Source organism: Ambystoma mexicanum, chromosome 9, assembly GCF_040938575.1.
Source record: "Ambystoma mexicanum isolate Mex_15411 chromosome 9, UKY_AmexF1_1, whole genome shotgun sequence".
Taxonomy (NCBI): domain Eukaryota; kingdom Metazoa; phylum Chordata; class Amphibia; order Caudata; family Ambystomatidae; genus Ambystoma; species Ambystoma mexicanum.
Window position 1 is genome coordinate 469,974,967 of NC_090931.1, and position 21,106 is coordinate 469,996,072.

The window sequence follows — 21,106 nt, forward strand, 5'->3', positions numbered from 1 at the left end:
TAGCAACTGACGGAGGAGGCAGCTCTACAGAGGCGGGGCCTGCACAGAGAGGGAGCACCAGAGTAACCCGTAGTACGGCTAGCAGGGAGAGGAGAGAAGAACTTAAAGAATGGGCAGAAACGTATATTGAAGGAAATGACGAGGGATCCACGCTGAGTGCAATGTATGATTACCAGAAGCTCGGTGAAAAACTATTTTTGTTAGAATGCATGGGGCAGTATCTTATAGACAGATGGAAGAAATTGACCTGTATGTTAGCACCGCAGAAGTTACAGGATCTAAATGTTTTTTCGCGTATGAGAGAAAGTGCGGCAGAGATAAAAGAGCATGTAGACAGGCTATTTGAGTTTAAAAATGAACTTGATGAATTGCATGAAGAGGTAAAAAGAGGGAAACAACAGGTGGTACCATATGTCAAGCGGCGATTTTTTCCGCCGTCAAAACTTGTTAGTGAAGAGATGAAAATATGTTCACGAGAGGCGCTTAGATGGATTACGGATTCTAACATTTCTCCAATGGAGGTGCATGATTTGTTTGATCAGTATACGGTAGAGATGCAGAGGAAGGCATTGCAGGTGATGGTTGAGTATTTACAAGATGAATGTTTTAAAAAGAAGTATTGTTGCCCCCCTTTTTAATGACAATGTACAAAAGAGTGTTTTCACCTGAAACTGGAAAGACTGCCCTTTACCCACGATTTAGCTATAGTGCTTAATAAAAGAACCAATGAGGAAACGCCCAGTTCGATATTTCCCATGAGAGAAGTCCCTACCACCTTTGTGCCAAAAGTAGAGATTGCTGCCACTGAAATGACTGACGCACAGGTAATAGAAGCCCATTATACGGCACAATTCGTGCATGTCCCCTTTTCTAGGCAAAAGGTGAATAATATAAAACAACCAATCCCTGATTTGAGAAAGAATCCGGCAGGATTTTATAAAGAGATGGAGTCCTATTTGAAATCGTCAATTTTTACAATTAGTGATATTGATCTATTATTTCCTGTGATTCTCCCAGTAGATATATGGAAGCAAATTAGGAATGTAGATGACACTGATATTTTGGGTGATACATGGGAACATTTGATAAAAGAGACTATGGACAGAAAAGCTGGCGAGAAGCCATCGTCAGCTCTGTTAGCATTACTAGCGTGAAGATTTTGGTACCTGAAAGGAGAATTATCTGGGAAAGATGAATTGGCTACTGACTATTTTAATAGATTTGAAGAAGTATTTGCAGATTTTAGTGGCCAAGACTTAAGCACTGAACCCGAGAAGAGACTATTGACAAATATGTGAGAGGGTTGCAACCAAAAATTCAAATTTAATAATGACGTCTGAAAGCTCGTGGCAAGCAAAATCACAGAGTGCAGTATTACACACGGCACAATACTATGAGAATAGAGTAAATACAGAGAAAGAGGTGAGGTTTACACCACATATTCAAATTTTGAGATGTTGCGCTTTAAATCCTGCAGAATGAATGCCCCCTCCCAATGAAAGAACGGGTGAGAAGGAACCACAACCCCATGATTTTTTTATTTTTTTTTGATAAAGCATTTTTTATTGTTTTATATCACAATCAAAACAACAACAACATGTAGGGACTAGCATGTCTTTTCAAAGATCAACATTGGCAAACTTGTTACCAACCACCCAAAGCATTTCCCAAAGCCTTAAATACAATTGAGCAACATCACCCCCTCAGTGACTTGTGGGGTCTAGGGTCCTCCTTCTTCCCACCTCCCCCATATTTTGTCGGCTTTGAGAGGGCAGCCTCTTTCATTGTATATTCTGTGGTCTATCATTTGCGCATATGACCATGTCCGTTGCCCATTGCTCTACTGTTCGAGACTCTGGGGCTCTCCATTTCTGTGCTATGTTACGCTTCTTCAGACCCGCTGCTGTGTTCAAGATCAACCTTTCCCATTTATTAAGAGCAATCTCACCCGGAATACCCAGGATGAGGATCTTTGGGTCCAGTGGTATATGGCAGGCAAGGATCTTATTAAGTTCATTGCAGCATGCGTTCCAGAAGGTGCGGATCCGGGGGCATGCCCATAGAATATGAAAGAAAGTCCCCTCTTCCTCTTGACATCGGAGACAGTTCGGATTCGGGGCTCTCCTCCATCCATATCACATCGTTCTGGGGTAATACTCTCTATGCAAGATTTTTAGTTGCACTAGCCGGAGCCTAGAGGAGATAGCAACCTCCCTTGGATGCATTAGTGCTTGGGTCCAGTCTTCTGGGTCTATCTCTCCCACATCCACCTCCCATTTAGCTTTCAAGCTCGTCAGTTCGGGTGTGGCAAAGGATGTAATAGCATTATATAGGATGGAAGTCCATTTGGTGGGGATGTAAGCTGGTTGCATGTTGCGTTCTCTTGGTGTGTAGTCTGGGACACTGGCATTTACAGGTATATGATTTCTTAGGGCATGGGCCAGTTGCACATAGTGGTATCGCTCAGTACCTGGGAGTTGGAATTTTTGTTGTATGGCCTCAAACGAGGCTAGTTCACCTCCCTCAAGAATATCCTCAACTCTCAGAATCCCGGCCCCCACCCATCGAGGCCATGGGTCAAGCTTCTTTATTTCGGATAGATTGATATTTCCCCACAGGGGTTGTGCTGTGGTTATTTTATTTTTCCACCCTACGAATCCGTGCGCTTGTTTCCAAACAGTAATAATGTGAGTCATGGTCGTTGGTGGGGGAGGTCTCGGGAGGGCTTGGTATAGTAAGTGCAATGGATCGGTATCATGCATAGCGGCGATTTCAGCCCTTATATGGGGGAGTTCCCTGTCCCCATGAAGGAGGTCATTGACTACTGCGAGTTGTGAGGCCCAATAATAGGTTTGGAGGCGGGGCACCCCTATCCCGCCTTCCCAGATCGATCTTTGGAGCGTGGTTAGTGCTATTCTTGGTTGGCCTCCACTCCATATGAGTTCCCGGAGGAGGGTTTCAACCCGGTCAAAGTCGGAGTCCGGGATCTTGAGTGGGGCATTCTGTAAGACATAGAGAAACCTTGGGAGAGTCATCATCTTAAAGAGTGCGGCTCTGCCCATGAGTGTGAGGGGGAGGATCTCCCAGTGGTGGACGTCACTGACAAATCGGTCAATTACCGGTTGGATATTGTGCGTTGCGTAGTTAGTAAGGTCTGTTGTCACCCAGATCCCTAAATATCGAAAGCCCTGTTGTTCCATTTGGTACAGGCAGTCTTGGGGGTTGACCAGCGCACCACCCTTCACCGTGGAGAGAACAGATTTCCCCCAATTAATATTTAGCCCGCTAAATTCGCCGAAACGGATAAGCATCTGTGTCACTATGGGGCAGGTCCGGGCTAGGTCCCCCAGATATATCAGGAGATCATCTGCGTACAAGGAGATTCAGTTCTCGTGCCCCTCAGGCCATCTAAATCCTCTCCAGGCTGTATTTTGGCGGAACGAGAACAAATCAACCTGCACTCACAGTTTTTATACAGGGTTAATTATAAAGTTGTTTACTGAGAATTGGTTATTTTTAAGGTGCGGAGAAGATAGTAACAACCCTGACATATGGGTTGCAAAAATGTACACAGTAGATCAAGTTCCCAACTGTGGGAACTCTCGTCCTCTGTACACTATGGGTGGCTCTCATAAGAGTCCTGATTTCTCTTTATTATTTAGATAATTATTTAGTGATGATTTTATGTTTATAAATAAACATGCACATAGAGTAGGTAATCTGCTTAATAACATAAATCAATATCCATTAACACAGTTGTATGCTTTTAGAAATAAATCCAATAGTTTATTAGAAGCCCAACGCGTTTTGTGAAAAATTCACTTCTTCAGGGGCAATTTGCATGAATTTTCTTAATGTACTCTGGAAAACACAATATTAAAGCAAAATGTATATTAGTCTAAATAGTCCAGCTAAATTAAGTAATTTCAAGAAAAGAAATGCCAAAAGCAATATCCATATACATCATTTCAAGGGGATTGGGTCCTCCGACGTATTCCATATCTTTGACAGTAATCACCACAGCTGTGCTGCTTCAGAACATTTTCGGGTGTCTGCGTCCTACGTCGATGCGGCGTCCCCGAGGACCTCCTCCGACGGCCGACGGCCCCCGATGTGATAAGTAGGACGCACGACGCCCGTAGCCTCAGTTCCGTTTTTCCCGCGAACGTGTTTGCTTCGTGAATCTCGGTACGCCTCGACTCTTTGGAGTATCTGTTGTAATCTTCTCGGTTCTTTGAACCTGTTCGGTTTTGTGAAAAAGCCTGTTCGTGACGATGTCTACCTCGTCTTCAACCCCGCGTCCGGGCTTCAAAAAATGCGGGGACTGTGGGTCCAAGATGTCGGTAACGGAATTGCACAACGCCTGCCTCTGGTGCCTCGGGGAGGCCCACGACACGGACGAATGTGTCGACTGCCAGTCGCTCACGGCCAAGGCCTTGCGGGAGCGCAAGAAGTTGTTGTCGGTAGGTAGGGTGCCTAAGCCCCAGAAGTCGAGGTCTGCGGGGCTTTCGACGAATGATTCGAGAGGCGACTCTCCGCATCAGTGGGTCTCCTTCCAGGAGTCGGTCTCGCCACTCCTCTGCCTCTTCGAGGCATTCCCGGAAGTGCCGGCATTGGGTGACTTCCCCGTCCTCGTCCGAGGACTCCGCCTGTCGGCGGGTCGCTTATCCCACCATGCAAGCGACACCGGAGGAATGGGCTTCCTTCGGGAAGAAGATGTTAGCGATTCTCGAATCGCAGGCCACCGGTCCGTTCGCGACTCCGAGTGGGGTCGGTCGAGAGACACCGCTTGCACGCCTTCGGGCTCGGGTGGTTGGCACGGTTCGCGGGAGAGGTCCCGCTTGGACAAGAGTAACCGTTCTCGCCATGCCCATTCCAGGTCCCGGTCCTGGATGTGCTTGAGACCGCGTGATCCTGTGCAGTCTTCGAGGAAGACGTCGACGCCTGTGGCGCCGAGGTCATCTACGGCCTCTCTCGAGGCTCCGCTTCCGAGGGGGTTGTCGACGCTGTCAGCGCCTAGGTCGTCGAAGGACACGCTCGGAGCTCTGGCTTCGAGGCCTGTGTCGACGCCGTCGATGCTGGCGGCGCTACGGCTGACGTCGACGCCGGGAGATTCGTTCGGCGCCCTCGACGCCTTTCGAGGCGGTGGTGTCGGAGGGGCCCCGTGGCACGGGGAAGCCCCTAGAAAGGCTCTGGCTAAGGTCAGGCATAGCTTTGGTCCCCAGGTGTCTTCCTCTCACCGCCTGGAGTACATTTCAGAGGTTGATGAGGGCTCTGATGAGGGCTTGGTTCCGGTTACGGTGCCAGATGAGCTTCTCTCGGGCCATAGCCAATTTGAAGACCTGAGGCAGTCACTGCATGATGCCAGTGGACTGGACACCTCTCCGGAGGTGGAGTTTTGTAGGCCTCAGCCTGGCACTCATGCCGATTCTTCATACCGGCGCCTTATGTCTCGGGTCACAGAGTACTTGGGATGGTCGGCTCCCCCAGGGGAGTTTGTTCAGGATGATCTTACGGACATCCTCGATCTTGGTCCCCCCACTGACCCGGTACTGCCGTTTCATATGACTCTACAGAGAAGGGTGGCGGCGGCTTGGACTGCTCCGGAGAGTCTCCCGGCAGTGGGCAAGTCTTTGTCGCGAAAATACCGTCCAGCCAGTAGCGACCCCTGCTACTTGTCCAGGCACCCAAATCCGGAGAGTTTGGTGGTGCAGGCAGCTACGGCCCAGGCAAAGCAGGCGTTGTATCCTACCATCCCTCCGGATAGGGACGATAAACGTTTTTATGGCTGGGCGAAGAAAGTGTTTTCTTCAGGGGGTATGGCGCTTCAGGCGGCCAACTCCGTATGTGCCTTGTCTCGTTTCACACACACTCTGTGGAACTGTGTTGCATTAGCGGCTGAACATATTCCCAAAGGGGACGAACGGGATGGTTTCCTTGCCATGGTCCAGGGTGGCAAGGATGCCATGTGTGAGGCCGTTCAGTCGGGTTTGGAAATGCCAGATTGTGTCAGCCGGTCCATGATGGCGAGCACCGTAATACGCAGGTTTGCGTGGTTGCGGAAGTCGGGGTTCGCTCCTGATGTGCAGTCGCGGCTCCTCAACATGCCCTTTGACGGTGAACATCTTTTTGGCAGCAAGGCTGACGAGAGCCTTGAGAGGTTGCAGACCTCCAAAGCTGCAGCAAAGTCATTGGGCGCTGCAGTTCGACAACCTCTGCCTTTTCGTCCTAGGGGACAACAATGGAGGGGAGGTTCCTTTCGTTATTACTCATCCTTGAGTAAAGCAAAGGAACTGTCAGTCAAAGAGGCCACCGTAGGAGTACCAGAGGTGGAAAACAGGGTACTCGAGCTGCCAAAGCCGCTTGGGCAGTTGCCTCTTTGTGAAGGGGTTTAAACACACTTCGAGACTGCGCTAAGGCCGACGCGAGGAATAGCAGCTGGGAGATAACGGGATTAACCCATGAATTTTTGTGAAAGTGACTTTTCGGAGAAAAGGAAAACATTCTTTTGGTACAATAACCTTGCCCTTGAGATTAATCTTTTGTTTTGAAAAAGGCCCTTGAGAGGCTGAAACACGTGTCAACAATGGTCAAATGAGCAGTAAGAGCTATTAATGAATAAATTGGCTCAAACTTTACTACAGTGTGGGAAAATTATTTTTCAAAACGACAACAGAAGGTGGCGCAGTCTCGAAGTGTGTTTAAACCCCTTCACTTTGCAACCAAGGGAAGGAGGGGACTGGTCCTTCCCTACTAATTAACACACTAGCGCGACACCAGAGAAACTTGAAAGACACAGGTCGCTGGTTTAAAATAAGCCTCTACCACCCAAAACCCTAGTTAAATTTAGAACAGTTGCCTCTTTGCCCTCAGGCAACGCCGCACCCTCTACCACTCCGTCATGAGGCCATGTCCTATGGTTCTCCGGTTGGGGGAAGGCTGGCGCAGGATCTTGTAGAGTGGCGTGCCATTACTTCAGATGTGTGGGTTCTGGAGATCATAACCCACGGCTACTGTCTTCTCTTTCGGCAGAGGCCTCACGACAATCCACCTGGGAACCTCTCTTTGAAGAGTCCGTATCCGCTCCTTGCGCAGGAAATTCAATCCCTGCTGGAGAAAGGCGCCATAGAACTGGTGCCTGTAGCGGAGAGGAACAAGGGATGGCATTCCCCTTAGTTTTTGATTTTGAAGAAAGACGGGGGATTGAGACCCATCATGGACTTGCGCGGTTTGAACAAACTCCTCCGGAAGGACAAGTTCAAGATGGTTACTCTCTCTCAAGTCCTCCAGGCCTTTCAACTTCAGGACTGGTTGGTGTCTCTCGCCCTCAAGAACGCTTACTTCCATGTGCCGATCCATCCCAAGCACAAGAAGTACCTGAGGTTCGCGGTTGGTGACTTGCACTTTCAGTTTCGGGTCCTGCCGTTCGGATTGACCTCCGCCCGAGGGTTTTCACCAAGCTCATGGTGGTGGTGGCAGCGCATCTCAGGAAAGGGGGGATTCACGTCTACCGCTACCTGGACGATTGGTTGATCAGGGGGAGCTCTGCCGAGAAAGTCCTGGATCATCTGTCCGTTACCTACCACTCCCTTCACAAGCTGGGCTTCTCCCTCAATTTAAAGAAGTCCCATTTGACGCCAACACAGCGGCTCCAGTACATCGGAGCAGTGCTCGACACATCCCTGGGCTGTTTTTTCCTCCCCAGGTGAGGGCTCTTCACATTCAGCATATGGTGCACAAGTTTCAAATTGCCCAGACACTCCCGGCGTTCAGGTTCTTGAGGTTGCTCGGCCTCATGGCATCCTGCATTCTTCTGGTGCCAGAGGCTCGTCTGCATATGAGATCTTTGCAGCGGGCACTCAAGATGCAGTGGTCGCAATCTTCCGGCAGGATGTCGGACCCTGTTCAGGTGCCGCCCTCGGTTGCTCAGGACCTTCTGTGGTGGGCTGTCGAAGGCAATCGGATGAAGGGGGCTCTGTTTTGGCTTCCCTGGCCGGAGGTGACGATCGTGACGGACGCAACCCTCACGGGATGGGGAGCTCATGCCAACGAGTTGACATTCAGGGGTCGTTGGTCTCTGTCAGAGTCCAGACTCCATATCAATCTGTTGGAGCTGAGGGCCGTCAGGCTAGCCCTGAAGGCTTTTCTGCCCACTGTGCAAGGAAAGAGTGTCCTGATCCTGACAGACAGCACGGTGGCCATGCACTACCTCAACAAAAAGGGGGGGGCAGGGTCACTCCTCTGTGCAGGGAGGCGATGCAGCTCGAGTTCTGGGCCATCCAGCAGGAAGTTTCGATCTCAGCTGTTCATCTGGCCAGAGACGACAACGAGACGGCGGACGCTCTGAGCAGGCAGAGCACGATCTCTCACGAGTGGGAGCTGGCTCAGGAGATTCTCTTGGAGATATTCGCCCTTTGGGGGACCTCTCAAGTGGATCTCTTCGCCTCCAGTGTCAATCGGAAGTGCGAAAGGTTCTGCTCGTGGGAATTTCCACCAAAAGGAGCCTTAGGAGACGCGTTCGTGGTGGAGTGGTCATTCCCACTGCTGTACGCGTTTCCTCCAGTCCCCGTCATCCCGCAAGTACTGCGGAGGTTCGGTTCCCGGATGATCCTCATTGCTCAGGCGTGGGCCCGGAGGACGTGGTACCCGGACCTTCTCGACTTGTCCATCTGCCCTCCACGTAGTCTTCCCTACCGAGACGATCTGCTCTCATGGGAGGGTGGTCAGGTTCTCCATCCAGAGGTCAGATCCCTCAACCTTCACGCTTGGCTTCTGAAAGGTTGAGGTATAAGGATTGGGACCTCCCTGAAGACGTGTTGGAGGTGTTCCTCTCGGCCAAACGGCCGGCAACAAAGTCTCTATACTGGTGCCGTTGGCGAAAATTCTGCGACTGGTGCAGAGTTAAGAATGTGGATCCTTTTGAATGTGACATTCCCATGGTTCTGTCTTTTTTGCTTTCTTTGGCCCACAGGGGCTTGCAAGTGGGTACCATTAAAGGTTACCTGGCAGCGCTGGTCATATTTAAGCGCTCGTCTGAAGAATGTTCCTATTTTAAGATTCCTTTCATTTCTCAGTTTTTGAAAGGGCTCACTAATGTGTTCCCTCCGTCACCTTTTCTGGTGCCCGGTTGGGATTTGAACCTTGTTCTTAAGTTTCTTATGGGTGCTCCGTTTGAGCCTTTGCATTCTTGCCCTTTGAGACTGTTAACTCTTAAAACTGTGTTTTTGGTTGCGGTTAATTCCGCTCGCAGAGTGAGTGAGTTACAGGCACTTTCAGTTAAGCCACCCTTCACTGTGTTTCATAAGGACAGGGTTGTCTCTTTAAAGAAGTGTATTCAAATTTTCTGAGCAAACCAGTTCTCTGAAAAATAGCATTAAATTGATTGGGATCCATGTGAAGCTGTTTAGTTAGAATATCTGGCAATATCCATCAGCAGAACTCCAAATGTGTAAAAAGCACCGATATTACATCTATTCTCCTTCTTATATGTGTGTTAGAAACTAGTAGAGACATTTATAAATAATGTAATACTGTTTGCAGCCTTGTGGTGCCAAAAGAGCGTTGCCTCAAAGCGAGCGGATTACCATGCTTGTGTAGCCCGTGTCAGCTGACAGAACTTGTCGAATGATTTCTGACGCAAGGCCGCTGCTGCAGGCCTCGCCCACCTTCTGTGTTGCGTAGTGTCCTGCGCCTTGCTAACAAGACCGTGGAGTCACTGAGGAACGGTCAGGGGGCAGTTGAAGAACATCACTGAAAATATGACAAGGGCTCCGTGGAAAAGATCTGCGCCATTGAAGAGGCACGATCGGGTCGGCAGCAATGATTTCTGAGTAATTTAAGCAAAGCAGCAGTTTGAAAATGCACCGCATCTAAAGTAACGGTTGTGCTACTTTCATAAGTAAAATTCAAAAGCAAATGTTGACCGGCAGCATGCTCCAAATAAGGAAATCTTTCCTGTCGCCGCTTGGCCACGCCACCGTACCTGCTCTATTCTAACTGTTTGATTCTCTGCATTGTCTATGTTTCTGCACGTAAAGATCGTGTGAAGCAAGGTCATAGTTTGACACTGAATAGCCAGAGAACACTCCCGTCTCCATTGAAAGTGACAGAGGCACGTGACATGTGACAGTACTCCTGATTGGGAGAAAAGGTGTTAAACAAGCCACTATTGGATTAAATATGTGTAGTGCAACAAAAATGAACACTTAGTGCATTGGCGATTTTATGGCAAAGTATTTCTAGATGTCATGCCAACCACGAATACAGCTTCTTTGAACCCTTTACTGTAGCAATTGTTTCAGTGAAATTTGGTGGCTTACACCACCAAAAATGGGAAGAGAGTGTTTCAGTAACAGTACTGGTTAGCGTACAGAAGGCTGCACCCTCCTAAGCCAGTGTCACCTCAGAGCGTGGATTCCTCTCCTGTCTGTAGGATTCGTCTTGCAGCTTCTATAGCCCTGGCAAAGTCTGTGAAAAATTGGAAAACTGCAGAACAGTTCTATCACAGATTATCGATTGCCTCATTGGAAGCACATAACACTGTTTTCTCTGGGCATGAATTAGAGCCCTCCAACAAGGTACCTAAAAGCAGATTTGGAATCAGTTTCAAGAAGGATTTGACGGTGTGCAGTGCATTCGTTATTCTAATTAAGCTGGCGTTAGGGTTGGCTCCTGTGCTTGCATGTATGCTGTGTCAGGATTGATGTCATCATTAGAATGTAAGCTGTGAGTGTGAGGTTAGAATGTTCAGAGATATATTGTTTCTAACCCAGGCAGTTACAAGATGTGAGCCTGGGTGGTGGGAGCCAGTGGGCTCTTGTTCCTGATCCTCTTTGTATCTCAATGATTGATGACATCTGATCCTGTAACCTAAGAAGCTAATAAAGTAACCACTATGCGTACCTGGCCTGTGTATCCTGAGTGTCCCTTGGAGTGAACCCTATGACCAAGAGCCGGTCATAACAATTGGCGACGAGGATGGTGCAAGGTATGGTAAAGAAGGACCTTGGAGTGGACAGCTGGAAGTAAAGAGAAGCAGGTACCTGTGTGATGTCATGTGAGAGAAAAGAAGTGGACTCTGCTGCGGGGGGTGCAGGCAAGAGGATAAAAGTGACTGTTGAGAGAGGGAGAGCCCACTGCCCCCCATGGATTGTTTAGCGCCCACCGCCCAGGGCTGTTTGAGGCAGCCACCCAGGGCTGAATAAGGCAGCTTGTCCCAAGGGTTCGCTGGGATGTGAGTTTCCTGCCAGTGCCAGGCGGGATCAGGAAAGGCCCACAAGGATTTGGGATGAAGGGCCTGCTTGGGACTCAGGAAGAAAGGCCCCGGGAAGAATTGCCAGACAGCCTGTTCCAATAGCCACCCTGGCACATGAGGGGCCATGAGTGCCCAGGCAGGGTTGCATAAGTCTGCGTGAGCACCCAAAGTTGATTAAAACAAGCTGTGTTGCTTGCCACTAAGCAGCAAAGTGAGCGTGTGTCCGTCATTGTAGGGGTTGCACCATGCTGCCCAAGAGTTATGGAGAACTTAGGAATTGGGTGAATTAAGAGAAGCCGTTTTATTTGGGTGCTGTGTTTGCACTCTATTGCTGCCAGCAATCTTCAAGGTGAGACTGAAGAGGTTGCCTTTTAGGTACTGGTGTACTCCCACGTATCAATGTTGCTCAAAAGGGAGTAAGAGAAATGCTAAGCGTATATTTGGCTCTGCAGACACTGACTGTTTTGAACGTGGTGTCAAGGATTTACACGCTTGGGTGCGCAGAGCGGGTGTTTTCATTGCTCACATGGACATGATTCAAGGGAAGAGGCCAGCTGATGTGACGGTTGGCCAGGAGAGGTCAGTGTGCCTCGGCTCTCATATCGTTGTGGTGACGTCACAACTTCATCTGAAGGAGATGGCGATGGCCCGGAACGTCAGGAGCATTCTCATTCTGTCCGGAGTGAGACATATTAATGCGGCTCACAGCACGTTTCTATGCGGCTTACAGCACGTTTCAATGCGGCTTACGGCACGTTTCAATTTGGCTTACGGCACGTTTCAATTTGGCTTTCGGCAGAGCAGTAATTTAGAGTAAAGAACCTTATTACTCTGCGCAGTGATAAGGAAGTCAAGTTTCTCCGTGTTGGTGGTAGGATCGGAGGATTGCTTGGCTGTGCAACTTGTGTTGAAGCGCGCTTCCGGTCTTGAGCGGGTTGGAAGTCAGCCCGTCCGTGTAGTGAGAGTGACGTCAGGGTAAAGCAACTGATCTACCTTTAATGGGAGTGCGCCGCATTGTGTCAGTGACAAGGTCTTTACATTGTCCTTCGTAAAATCAATGTTACTCACCACTCCGAATAGGCCGAAGATGCGGAGAACACGACCTTGGAGGTGTTGGTAGTATAGAATTCCAAATTCAGCCTTCCATCCCAGCTCCCCGGAGTACAAGACTCAGGCTTCCTCAAAGAGGGGCTCTTTTCCACAATGTACCTCTCTGCTGTTTCAGTTAGAACAGACAGAGGTGTCAATTGAGTAAAAGAGCGGGGAGAACACACACCGCCAATACCAATGCTGCAAAAAGAATACCAAGATATTAGACAGTGTTGATGTGTTGATGTTAAACAAGTGATTAGAACAGTTAAAATGATTGGACAACTACCTATATGGATATTGGAGTGGAATTGTGTTTCCCCGGGATAATCTACAAAGAATAACACAAATGAGTGGAATTGAACTAAATCAGTATCGGTTCCCACTTTAGCTATAGAATTGTTAACAACTGACCTGAGTAAAGATAAATGGAGTAAGAGGAGTCCAGGATTCTGAAGACAACGACAGGAGAAAATAATAAACAGGAAAGTTAGTACTGGTAGGTAACCCCGAACGGCACAAGGGACGCACTAGGGCCGGGTTGGTGCAGTTCAGGAAAGCGTTAATATGCACTGAAGAGCAATCTTACAGAAAAGTCACTCAATGTCCCAGAATCCAACAGAAGATAATGTCCATGGAAGACAATAGATATGTACCTGAGTACACGAGTATAGTTGAGTAGTTGTTGAGATGATCCGGATGTAGACAGCAAATTGATGTGCAGAGCGGCAGCCAGGGAAGAACCGCAAGACACAGAAGAGAGCCGTATCCAGTAGCGTTCCAAGTCCAACAACCAAACGATCATAACAAGAATAAGGGGGGAGACGAAGCAATCCAATTTTCAGGCAAAAGGTCAGAACCAGGAGTTCAGATAAGGATTCGTGTAGGGAGACACGAATAGGAAACGGATGAAACCGCGTCTAGCTGGTAACGCTAATTAGAAGCGACGAGCCCCTTGGAAGACGGTGGTTTTATAGTCGTAAGAGGGGTGTGGCTTGCTGTACGTCTTCCACGTACAAGGCGTGTCAGGTGACCTGGAGTGCGTCGACGTTTGTACAGACGCCATGGTAGCTTGTACCTGGACCATAGAGGAGCCTGTAAAGAAGTTGTATTCTGCAAGGATGCCGGCGGGGAAGTCTGAAGTGTAACAATCAAGCGTCATGACCACATGACGTTTAAGCGATCTCTGTTCATTTTCTTGCATTGGTAATGAATGATCGTATTTATTGCAGCACTAATTTAGGTTGTGTTGGGGAATATCTGAAGGATTGAAGTAGGTGATAACAAGAGTTTGGGAATGTCTGTAGTATTTCTTAGTATGGTTAGTGAAATGGGTGTGTGTGTGTTGAGTTGAGAATATGGACAGCATTTGGTTGCATGCAAATATGGACATAATTTATTCGCATCCAGTAATTGTTGCATGCTTAATAGATCTAACAATCTTGAGGATTTCTAGGAGTTTTAAGTTGTTTTCTAAACTACTGTTTGATGTCCTAGCATGTTGTGATGAATTGCTTGAGTGTGGGTTGTTTATCCGAGACGTGGGGTTTCAGTATATACGAACTGACAGATGCTGATTGTGCTTAGCCTAACATTTTGAGGAATTTCAGTATTTAGAGTTGCCCGCAGGGAAAGCAACATGGACTCTTAGGAAATGTGATCTCCAAATTAAATATGTTAAATATGAGTCAATGCTATGTAAACTATTTTGAGGATGTTCAAGTGTGGTATGTTCCTGTGTTGTGTGTTGAGGTATGGTTGTCCAACCTAAGATTTCTGCTAGAGCGACTGCAGCGCTTCTTAGCGGTTAACATTCTTTGTGGGGGTTGTGTGTATCTGTGTCTGATGTATGTTTTGAAGTAGTATGTGGGAGTTTTGGGTCAGCTTAGTGCATGACCAGGATTTGCCAAGGAACTCTGCGGAGTTGGAGCTGTTTGTTTGGTGTTGGTGGCTCTGTTGAGTCATTGATGTTAACTAGTGGCAGACTAGTATGGAAACTCGCTGGAGTTTTGATGGGTGTAGGTTAGTGACGCTGCGGGGTCCAGTGCTATATAGTAGGAGACTAGTACCAGAAGCTTTGCGAGTAGGAGACTAGTACCAGAAGCTTTGCAAAGCTTTGATGTTGTTTTTGGTTAGTGACTCTGCGGGATTCTGAGGTATCTAGTAGGAGACTAGTACCAGAAGTTTTGCAAAGTTTTTATGTTGTGGTGATTTCTGGCTCTGCGGAGTTCACGTGAAGCTTTGAGAAGCTTTTATGTTGTTTTGGGTTGTGGTTCTGCAGAGCCCAGAGGCTTCTAGCAGAGCACTAGTGCCTGAAGCTATGTGAAGCTTGTGAATTTTTAGGTGGTTTCTGGGATTGCCATTGAATTCTTCTTTGGTCAATCTCAGAACCTTGGCAATGTTTCATCTTCAGCTGTGGTCACTATGGGGGTGTTTTGAATTGTTCAGAAGGGCTCAAATGTCAGGCCAACATTTGCAGCTGGGTTTTGTTGTGTTTGTGTTAGTGACAGCTAGTTGCCTTTAATTATGGTGTGATTGGGTGAGTGAGTGATGATCTGGTGTGGCTGTGTTCACTTGAATTTATGAATGGGTCTAACAGTGGCATGAGTTGTAAGTGTAGTTCTCTGTTGACCCGGGTAGATTGTTGGATTGTTAGTAAGTGCCTCGTGTTGTTACGACAGTACCTGGTCTTTCCCGGTTTTGGGAGTTAGTGCTCGGAAGTGGCAGCTCGAGGTTTCTTTGTGGCACCGAGAAACGGAAGGAGTTTTGTGTTTGATTGGCTTTGGTAGTATTTGTTGTAGTTGCCAAGTTGGGCGGTTAGTGCTCGAAAGTGGCAGTTCGAGGTTCCCCGTGGCAGGTGGGAACGGAAGGTGAATTGTGTTGTTCTTGATTGGTTAGGAGCGTTAGGTGTGGCGGCTGGGTCTCTCGTAGGATGTTAGTTAAGCCTGCGGGTTCAATTGCTCGGGTAGTAAGCAGAACATAGTTGGAGTGAGGAAGCCATGTTCAGTATGGTAGTAGGTGTGCCTTTAAGCAACAGTAGGAGGTGTTAAGGTTGGTTTCCTGATGATGAGTTTGACATGTGTTTGTCCGTTGAAGGAAAGGAGGTGTTAGGGTTGGCTCCTGTGCTTGCATGTATGCTGTGCCAGGATTGATGTCATCATTAGAATGTAAGCTGTGAGTGTGTGGTTAGAATGTTCAGAAATGTATTGGTTCTAACCCAGGCAGTTACAGGATGTGAGCCTGGGTGGTGGGAGCCAGTGGGCTCTTGTCCCTAATCCTCTTTGTATCTCAATGATTGATGGCATCTGATCCTGTAACCTAAGAAGCTAATAAAGTAACCACTATGCGTACCTGGCCTGTGTATCCTGAGTGTCCCTTGGAGTGAACCCTATGACCAAGAGCCGGTCATAACAGCTGGTCTGCTGGAAGCTATATCAGTTGACAGCCAGGATGACACTAAATCTGCTTGCTAGAGGTAGGAGGCGAAAGCTCGGTTATCACTCCACAGAGCAGGGAGCCACTTGTGAAAAGAAAAAAAATAGTTTTTTTCACTAGTTGCATGGGGGAGACAACAGCACCTACCACACACCCCGGGTGGATCATGCAGGATGCAAATTCTTTCCAGTGCCCTGGACCCATTCGACAACTTGCAGTATGCTTATCTGAAGAAATTGGATCAAGCTGGATGGGTCCTGATGCCCGAAGGAAGTTTTGCACAGCAGTGTAATAAACAGCAAGTCTTGTTTTTTGTGAGTAGTAGAAGATGGAGTTCAGAAGTGGCCAGCAGGACTCTGTGAAAAGGAGACCAAAAAGGCGGCCGCTAAGGGGACCTAAAATGGGGACCAGCGGCAACGTAGACTAGGATGATGGACCTGTGAGTCCAGAAATTACCCTACCAAAGCATAGAAGTATAGTATGTTGGCCGAAAACCAATCACATCATATGCCCTACATCGCCAATAAAGAATCGTCAGCATAACTATAGAGCGTCCATTTTGTGTAAGATCCGCCAGTTGCTCTCTTTGCCTTTCTGTTCAAGCGCTTTGCAAAATGTATTTTATTTCATTCTGCTCATGCACGGAGCAAGGCCACAAGTTACATGTTGAGAGACCGGCCCAGGCAGAAATGCTGAACTGTACAGAAATACATTGTTGTCCTCCCTCACAAGTCCTTGAAGGCGAGCCGAGAGGCATTTAATCACCAAGCCAGGAGCCGGCCGGTCTCGCTGAAACTTTAGAAACAGGCAGTAAAAGCATGAATTATACTTTCCTAGCGGCCCCCCTTTTTGGTCCTCTTTAGATCAGGCTGACCCCTCGCTCACTAATAGAAACCATTAGATAACAAACATACTTTGGAATGTGTCTCTCCAACAAACACAGTATCTTTGCTGAACAAGTGCCTTGTGTTCTTCATAACAAAGAACTATGTCTGCCTACTGCAAATTGCAACTGTTGCTAAAACGAGTAATATAGATTGGGTAAGAAACATGTCATAATGTGTCATATTTTCCATAATTGTCAATCACCGAACCCTAGCTGAAGAAGATACATTATGGGTGGTTTTGATGTGTCACAAAGAGATGGTATGATTGTCTTTTTGTATATATGATTCTGTTGTAGAATGTTCGCTCTCTTGCGTCTCACGAGGTCTGGGTGACACACGTTGCGAGACGTTAGACCCAGTCTGCCGACTGAGAATATTTGCTTTGCAATAAACCCTAGTACTTGGAAATCGATCCTTGTGTCTATCGTATCACTTGGTGTATGGTCATTGTGCCTTGTTTCCATACGCAAGGGCCGTCAGGGCCTAGCAAAAAATGGCGCCCGAATAGGGACCCTCCCCCATTTGCTCCATGGTGTACGTTGAATTTGTAGACGGCGAAAACGAATGGAGGATGAGGCCGTCGCACCGGGATCGAAAGGTGTTCGGGGCGCCCCTGTGAAAGTGATGAGAGACTCCTTTGCAGATCTGTACACAGCCGATCCCTGATCGACGCGCAGCGGCCAGAGAGCATCGAGGCGAGGGTCCCGAAACGAGGCAGATGGAGCCTGATACGCAGTCACGACGATTCTTGGTTGCATCTGTATACGGACGAACTGATTGATCAGGTGAGTCGTGCCCCGATTCTTAACAGCCCTGATATTGGTTAAGTGTTGCTCTTGCAAGATCAAATGCCCGGGGTAAGGTACGAATAAGATCAACATGCCTGGGAAATTGTCTTCCTGTCTAGTGGGATTTTTCCACTGCGGTAGACCATCTTTGGAAACTGGCCATGTTGCGCCGCCCATAGGGTTGCAAGCGTTTGAGATGTATGTGAAATGTGGAATAGGGGCAATAATATTTAATGAAATTTGGCATAGGCAGACCAGACATGTAGTAGATTTGCAGTGGCCGAAAGACGGTATTTTTGAGATGGCTCGTATAGAGCACTTACAATCAGTACTGCTGCGCAAGAAAGTATGCCCCGCGACATTTGACGTCATAAGAGACTGGAGGAAAGAAGCTAACCTCTGTTTAAAAAGTAGGGAGAAACATGCGCGAAGGCATACATCAAACACAGAAGAAGCGATAGAACTAGAAGAGCTCAAATGGTCTAGTATATCAGGAGAGGGGATAGGAGTATCCATTTAGGCGTACAAAAGATATATCCACAACAAGAGTTACTTGCATCAGATGAACTAATAAATAAAATTTTGAATGAAAACAGACAAGAATGCCCTCAAAGTAATATTGACACAACTGCACCAGTACCCATTGCTCCACCTCAGTTGCCACCCCTATTCCTGTTGTTCCAACTGCACCATCTCCCCCTGCGCACGTGATACCATTTCCCCCTCCGCCGACAGAACATGAATTAGCAACTGACGGAGGAGGCAGCTCTACAGAGGCGGGGCCTGCACAGAGAGGGAGCACCAGAGTAACCCATAGTACGGCTAGCAGGGAGAGGAAAGAAGAACTTAAAGAATGGGCAGAAACGTATATTGAAGGAAATGACGAGGGATCCACGCTGAGTGCAATGTATGATTACCAGAAGCTCGGTGAAAAACTAGTTTTGTTAGAATGCATGGGGGAGTATCTTATAGACAGATGGAAGAAATTGACCTGTATGTTAGCACCGCAGAAGTTACAGGATCTAAATGTTTTTTCGCGTATGAGAGAAAGTGCGGCAGAGATAAAAGAGCATGTAGACAGGCTATTTGAGTTTAAAAATGAACTTGATGAATTGCATGAAGAGGTAAAAAGAGGGAAACAACAGGTGGTACCATATGTCAAGCGGCAATTTTTTCCGCCGTCAAAACCTGTTAGTGAAGAGATGAAAATATGTTCACGAGAGGCGCTTAGATGGATTACGGATTCTAACATTTCTCCAATGGAGGTGCATGATTTGTTTGATCAGTATACGGTAGAGATGCAGAGGAAGGCATTGCAGGTGATGGTTGAGTATTTACAAGATGAATGTTTTAAAAAGAAGTATTGTTGCCCCCCCTTTTTAATGACAATGTACAAAAGAGTGTTTTCACCTGAAACTGGAAAAACTGGCCTTTACCCACGATTTAGCTATAGTGCTTAATAAAAGAACCAATGAGGAAACGCCCAGTTCGATATTTCCCATGAGAGAAGTCCCTACCACCTTTGTGCCAAAAGTAGAGATTGCTGCCACTGAAATGACTGACGCACAGGTAATAGAAGCCCATTATACGGCACAATTCGTGCATGTCCCCTTTTCTAGGCAAAAGGTGAATAATATAAAACAACCAATCCCTGATTTGAGAAAGAATCCGGCAGGATTTTATAAAGAGATTGAGTCCTATTTGAAATCGTCAATTTTTACAATTAGTGATATTGATCTATTATTTCCTGTGATTCTCCCAGTAGATATATGGAAGAAAATTAGGAATGTAGATGACACTGATATCTTGGGTGATACATGGGAACATTTGATAAAAGAGACTATGGACAGAAAAGCTGGCGAGAAGCCATCGTCAGCTCTGTTAGCATTACTAGCGTGAAGATTTTGGTACCTGAAAGGAGAATTATCTGGGAAAGATGAATTGGCTACTGACTATTTTAATAGATTTGAAGAAGTATTTGCAGATTTTAGTGGCCAAGACTTAAGCACTGAACCCGAGAAGAGACTATTGACAAATATGTGAGAGGGTTGCTACCAAAAATTCAAATTTAATAATGACGTCTGAAAGCTCGTGGCAAGCAAAATCACAGAGTGCAGTATTACACACGGCACAATACTATGAGAATAGAGTAAATACAGAGAAAGAGGTGAGGTTTACACCACATATTCAAATTTTGAGATGTTGCGCTTTAAATCCTGCAGAATGAATGCTCCCTCCCAATGAAAGAACGGGTGAGAAGGAACCACAACCCCATGATTTTTTTATTTTTTTTGATAAAGCATTTTTTATTGTTTTATATCACAATCAAAACAACAACAACATGTAGGGACTAGCATGTCTTTTCAAAGATCAACATTGGCAAACTTGTTACCAACCACCCAAAGCATTTCCCAAAGCCTTAAATACAATTGAGCAACATCACCCCCTCAGTGACTTGTGGGGTCTAGGGTCCTCCTTCTTCCCACCTCCCCCATATTTTGTCGGCTTTGAGAGGGCAGCCTCTTTCATTGTATATTCTGTGGTCTATCATTTGCGCATATGACCATGTCCGTTGCCCATTGCTCTACTGTTCGAGACTCTGGGGCTCCCCATTTCTGTGCTATGTTACGCTTCATCAGACCCGCTGCTGTGTTCAAGAGCAACCTTTCCCATTTATTAAGAGCAATCTCACCCGGAATACCCAGGATGAGGATCTTTGGGTCCAGTGGTATATGGCAGGCAAGGATCTTATTAAGTTCATTGCAGCATGCGTTCCAGAAGGTGCGGATCCGGGGGCATGCCCATAGAATATGAAAGAAAGTCCCCACTTCCTCTTGACATCGGAGACAGTTCGGATTCGGGGCTCTCCTCCATCCATATCACATCGTTCTGGGGTAATACACTCTATGCAAGATTTTTAGTTGCACTAGCCGGAGCCTAGAGGAGATAGCAACCTCCCTTGGATGCATTAGTGCTTGGGTCCAGTCTTCTGGGTCTATCTCTCCCACATCCACCTCCCATTTAGCTTTCAAGCTCGTCAGTTCGGGTTTGGCAAAGGATGTAATAGCATTATATAGGATGGAAGTCCATTTGGTGGGGATATAAGCTGGTAGCATGTTGCGTTCTCTTGGTGTGTAGTCTGGGACACTGGCATTTACAGGTATATGATTTCTTAGGGCATGGGCCAGTTGCACATAGTGGTATCGCTCAGTACCTGGGAGTTGGAATTTTTGTTGTATGGCCTCAAACGAGGCTAGTTCCCCTCCCTCAAGAATATCCTCAACTCTCAGAATCCCGGCCCCCACCCATCGAGGCCATGGGTCAAGCTTCTTTATTTCGGATAGATTGCTATTTCCCCACAGGGGTTGTGCTCTGGTTATTTTATTTTTCCACCCTACGAATCCGTGCGCTTGTTTCCAAACAGTAATAATGTGAGTCATGGTCGTTGGTGGGGGAGGTCTCGGGAGGGCTTGGTATAGTAAGTGCAATGGATCGGTATCATGCATAGCGGCGATTTCAGCCCTTATATGGGGGAGTTCCTTGTCCCCATGAAGGAGGTCATTGACTACTGCGAGTTGTGAGGCCCAATAATAGGTTTGGAGGCGGGGCACCCCTATCCCGCCTTCCCAGATCGATCTTTGGAGCGTGGTTAG

The 21,106-nt window shown here is 47.3% G+C and overlaps 1 protein-coding gene across 2 annotated transcripts in view; it reads left to right on the forward strand.

The window, feature by feature from the left end:
- Positions 1-21,106, forward strand: part of NLK (nemo like kinase) — a 1,539,426-nt gene that overhangs the window by 691,516 nt on the left and 826,804 nt on the right. The window lies entirely within an intron of this gene.